The sequence below is a fragment of the Bos javanicus genome, chromosome 27 (assembly GCF_032452875.1).
Source record: "Bos javanicus breed banteng chromosome 27, ARS-OSU_banteng_1.0, whole genome shotgun sequence".
Lineage (NCBI taxonomy): Eukaryota > Metazoa > Chordata > Mammalia > Artiodactyla > Bovidae > Bos > Bos javanicus.
In genome coordinates, this window is record NC_083894.1 from 11,648,931 (window position 1) to 11,654,445 (window position 5,515).

The 5,515-nt window shown below is 43.4% G+C and overlaps 1 pseudogene; it reads right to left on the reverse strand.

Moving 5' to 3' along the window:
• Positions 1-277: 277 nt before the first annotated feature.
• Positions 278-831, reverse strand: LOC133240126 (large ribosomal subunit protein uL22-like; annotated as a pseudogene).
• Positions 832-5,515: the final 4,684 nt, after the last annotated feature.

The following is a 5,515-nucleotide window of genomic DNA, read 5'->3' on the forward strand; positions in this document are numbered from 1 at the left end:
AGTGCTGCTATGAACATTGAGGGTCATGTATCTTTTTGAATTATGATTTTCTTTGGATAAATGGCCAGGAGTGTAATTATTGGGCATATATCCAGCATAGTATGAAAGGTAGCAGAGGACCTTGGACAAGTAAAAGGACAAGAAAGATCCTCTGTAATGGCATAGAATGAAGTGATAGTTAAAAAACAAATCAGTTGCAGTTCTGTGTGAGAAGAAATTCAAGGTTGTAGCTTAGGACTGCAGTTTCCTAAGGAAGTTTTTATTCATTTATTTTTACTTTTATTTGCATTTATTTTTTGCGGCATTTATTCCCGGGCCATAAGTTTTTGTTTCTTCAGTTTCTTCTGGGATATCTTTTTCTTCTGTGCAACTTCCTCTTCTGGTTTAGGAACAATCTGTTCTTTTTCAGTAAGGATCCTCTCAATGTGGCAGGGAGAGCTCATATAAGGGTTGATCTGACCATGAGCTCTGTTAAGTCCTGCACCACATCCTGGGGGCTTTGTTCACATCTAAGCCCTTAAGTTCAACATCAGTCTCTGCATTTTTGAGCCTGTGTAGTAAAAATTCAGGACTGGTTTTGGGCCACCGACCCTGCATCCAGCCCCACTGCTTGGCCTTTGCACACCTACCAACTCCACTTTTGTAAGGACGGAATGGCACACATTGCTTCTTTAAAGTAACATCCTTCAGATACTTGGTGGCTTTTCGGATATGCATACCCTTTATGGCCTGGGCAGTTTCACGAATGTTCTTAAAGTGAACACAAAGATTTGAACCTCTTGATTTACATGATTTTGTGGGGTTTTCTGGGTCAAGTGACTAGCGCACCATTTTTAGGGGTCACATCAGGCCGCTTACCGGAAAAGCCCTAGGGAGGTTTTTAATTTGGAATTGTCACCCAACCTGTTGGACTCTTACAAAGAACAGCATGGAGTGATGAGTAAGTGATGAGGGCTCTTAAAGGTTAGAAGCGTCAACTCTGGGTAACCATTGGGATTTCAGGTATGTAATAATCCATTTCTCGCACATCCCAGAAAAAGAAGGGGCTGTTTTCTGTAAAAAGTGTGTACCCACCCCCTACAACATCCATATCATTTATACATATGTTTGTATATAACATTTTTTGAAACTTATTTGGTATTTGTGAAACCACCAATAGCCTGCTCCCCAGAGAAGGAGGGTGCTGTGAGGAGCTTCCAGGAAGACCCCTCTGTGAATTCCACATATGTCTACTAGCCCACTGATCTCATGAGATGTGAGACACTGGGGCTGCTGGCCTAACACAGCGGGTGTAATGAGAAAAAGCAGTTGCCTCCAGCATCTGACCAACAGTACAGGAATTTGCGGGGACAAAGTGTGAAACTCTCAAATGGAATGTTGTGGGGTTATTCTTGATTATCCTGAAAGAAGCTTTTCTCTAGACATATTTTTCCAAAGGACGCATGGCTTTAACATGAAGACCATGGGTGGAGCAGGAGTAGCCCCATGGGTGCAGAGTGGGGGGTTTTCCTGCCAAAAGCCAGCATTGCATCTCCACAGGCACGCATGCACCCGTCACCCTGCTGAGTCAGGGTGGGGGGGCTACCGCTGACGCTGAGTGCACACCCCACCCATGGGGACACAGCTGCGTTAGGTGCTGAGGGAGAACGGTTCAGTAAGGTTTTCCTGCCCATGGCTTCATACACGAGGACAGACATACTCAGACTTGGCCCCAGCATACTTATCTTTATTACATTAATAAAAACAGTTCCAAAGTTTAAGAGTTCTACAGAACTCATTCTGTAGAAGATAATATAAAATGCACAATATAAAATGCACAGTGTTCCTGGAGTGAATTTAAAGGACTGCAACCAGGTAAGGAGGCATAAGCATCTCTGAGGATAAGAGGCAGCTTTAAGATATTTATGATGAAAGTGAAGGCGTGGCTTGCTAAAGTAAAGACAGTATTCAAGAAGGGGTGTATCACTTGCAGTGTGTATTATCCCAGGATGTGCGAGAGGGTGAGTTGTTTGTGGGAATGTAAACTATGTTTGCTTTATCGGAACAAAAACTGAGATTGAGGATTAAGGGATTTAAGAAATTCAAAACATGAGTAAAAACTCAGGATAACCTCACTATGCTCTGAATTCACCTGTTACGGATCATCCAAGTGATTTATGTCATAGCTAGCAAGCACTGCCCTTCCTCATTATTCAGTTCAGTTCAGTTCAGTCGCTCAGTCATGTCTGACTCTTTGTGACCCCATGGACTACAGCATGCCAGGCCTCCCTGTCCATCACCAACTCCTGGAGTTTACTCAAACTCATGTCCATTGAGTCGGTGATGCCATCCAACCATGTCATCCTCTGTCGTCCCCTTCTCCTCTTGCCCTCAATCTTTCCCAGCATCAGGGTCTTTTCAAAGGAGTCAGTTCTTCGCATCAGTGGCCAAAGTATTGGAGTTTCAGCCTCAGCATCAGTCCTCATTATTACTATAGGGCTTTTTGTCTCCTTAATTAAATCATCAGCTTTTGGGGAGTACAAAAAAACCTGCTGTCTCATCAACAAGCCCTGGGTTGGGAACCTAACTGGCATCCAAAAATCACTCATGGGTTTCAGGGTTAGTCACAGCGTCATGCACGGTTGGTCACGTTTTTCTTCTTTAGTTCACTCTATTGGATCCAGTTGCAGTAATTCGTTCAGTCAGGTCAGTCCAGGATTGTGGCAGACCATAAAATGGAAATTAAGGGACCAACTTGAGAAATATGGAGAAAATCATCAGTAGAATTTAGTGACAAATCGGATAGAGTATGACAGAAACTCAGGTGCCATTTTGGAAAATGCCAACAGCATCGTTGAGGGCAAAATCACCTGAGCAGGTGCCTTTATGCAATCAGGCAGTGCCATAAAAGATCTCGTTATCACAGGAGGCTTTTCTCCCCCTCTCCTTCCTGGCGTGCAAATACTGTCAAGCTGCATTAGCACCGAAAGGAGTTAGATTGCAGTGACCTTTACTAATCCACCGCATTTATATTTGTACTTTTCTCGCAATAAATGTAACATTACAATTATTAATGTCAGCATTTTCTTTGGAAACAGTGGTGAACTCATTAAGCACACTGCCAGGTGTTGCCCACCCCAGGTGTGAACCTAGTGGTTAGTGAGATGTAAATAAGTCTTTATGGAAAATTTGCAGTCTGCCGAATTAGTAACCGCACACAAAGCCAAACTAGTTTCCTGTGCTTGGATTTGTTACACCACTAGCTGCTTCAGTGCAGGTTGAATGAAAGAGTAACAGATGCCCCTCCTTTTAGGATATAAATCAGATTATCATCTACCTCCTTGCCCCCTGTTTTCCAGAGGTAGCTGTCAGCCTTTGCACAAAAATGGGGAGAGATCCACAGTGAAGCGTATGTCAGGATGTTTGGTATAATTTCACCCTATTTCTCTGAGATGCGAGCCTTGTGAGCAGTGATGACGTTTGCCCAACCACGAAGATACTCGTTGTTGCCTCAGCATCTTCCGTATCACTTGCTATTTAAAGGAATGGCATCTGGTGGTGGGGGAGAGGCGAACCGTGCTCTCGGATCCTTGTACGACAGCTGCTGGGCGGCTAGCAGCTGTTTCGAGGTTCCTTTCCTGGTTCAGATGCTGTTTTCCATTTCTCTTTCTGTAATCTCTGAAACAAATGTCAACATGATTAGGATAGGGGGGAAAAAAAAGAAGCATGTTGAGATCTCAGAGTCCAGATGAGCCAGTCTGTTAGGCTACTGTGACTGCCGTTTGTTACTACCTGATATCATCTTTAAAGAGACCAGATCCTTGAACAGGTTGTGAATTCCCGCGCGTGACACGATAGCGCTAATGATGGAACCCTGCCCCCTGCCGCCAGCGACGCGCGGCAGCCGTACTAAGCATGCGGGTCCGCGAAATAGATTCAATTAATGTAATTTACACTGGATAACTTGTAAAGCAGTCATGTTTCACTATTTCTGTAGCCTGAGTTTTTTTTGCATCATGGAGACTGCTTATTTTTACTTACTTAACACTGCTGTGGGTACAGGTTAGGAAGTAATTATTTTGATGAAATGTTGTGTTGCTCAAGTGGGCCACCCAGCTATAAGGTCTTGGGCAAGTGATTGAACCTCCCAGGGAAAGCAGGGGTAATAATTTCAACCTCATAATGCTGCGGTGAGTAATGCATGAGGTACCATGTAATTATCTATCAATTAATACTGAATATAGCCTGTGTTCATAAATGCTGGTGTCCCACTGTTTTAGTGAAGCAGTAATCAATGCAGTGCAGCGCCTGTTTGGGTTCTTCAGTAAACACGCATCGACTGAAGATGAATTATATGTCGATGCAGTTTCTCGGTTGGCATCAGTCATCTCCAGTGCCTTCCGTACCCAGGGCTCTCACCACCAGCAGCACTGTCCCTGGGAAGTGTCCACTGTCAGGGGGAGCCCTTCTGCAGAGCCCATGCCAGTGCCCTGCTGCCAGCGCCTCTGCACTTCACCCACAACATCTAGGTAGATTGGTTGAGGAGAGTCATTTTTTTATACAGTTTAGTTTCCTGCACTGTGTAATACGAGTATAATAATAAATATCACCAAAGCCCTTTGACTTAGCATTGCATTATCAATATAGTGTGAGTATAAGAAGAGATGAAGGGGCAGTTTGATTAGAATCAACCCCTTGATGGCAAGGACTGTTGTCTTTGCCGCTTGTTACCCGTACCCATGAAGGCCAGTGCGTCTAGTAGGCTTTCAACAGAGTCGTTGACTGAATGGTGAGATGAAAGAGCCAGAAATTTTTTAAGCATAATTGGTAGGATAAGTTTAACTAGGTACTCTCATGGATAGATCATTTATAATATTCTGCTCTGCATGCATGATGTATACAGGGCAGATATTAAATGATTTTGACATCAATTCAGAAGAAATTAGAGATAGCAGGTTCGGGTTCATCTTGGTATAATTCATTGCAGTTTTCTTAATCGGGTCCTAGAAAGAAGTATAATTTTATTATTATTTGTTTAATTCACAAAATAGCTCTATATTTGCTATGAGCCATGGTTAGGTCATTTATTCCTCATAGTAACCCCGTGAGGGAGGTACTGTAACTCTCCCCACTGTATACTAGTAGAAATAAATGCATAGGAAGTTTAAGCACCTTGACCTCATTCATACATTTGGTTGGCCATGGCAGTCAAGCTCTCCATTATTGCAACATCCTTCTGCGACAACACACTGCCTGTCTACTTAGTGGATCATTTTATATGGTGGACATGTGAGGGAGAGGCAAAGTAGAGTGAGGAATAAGAATAATAATTTCTAAAGCCATTGTCAGAGGAGACAGGCAGATAGTGCAGTTGAGAAAATCCAAGAACTGGGGACTTCCTGTAGTGAGTGAACTCTGGGCACAAAATAAGTGTGCTATGACCTAGCCCCTGTCTACTTTTGCACTCCTGTCGTGTAACCTCCTTCATACACACAGTGATTTATTCAGAGCTGGCAGTGTCTTCTATTATTAACCT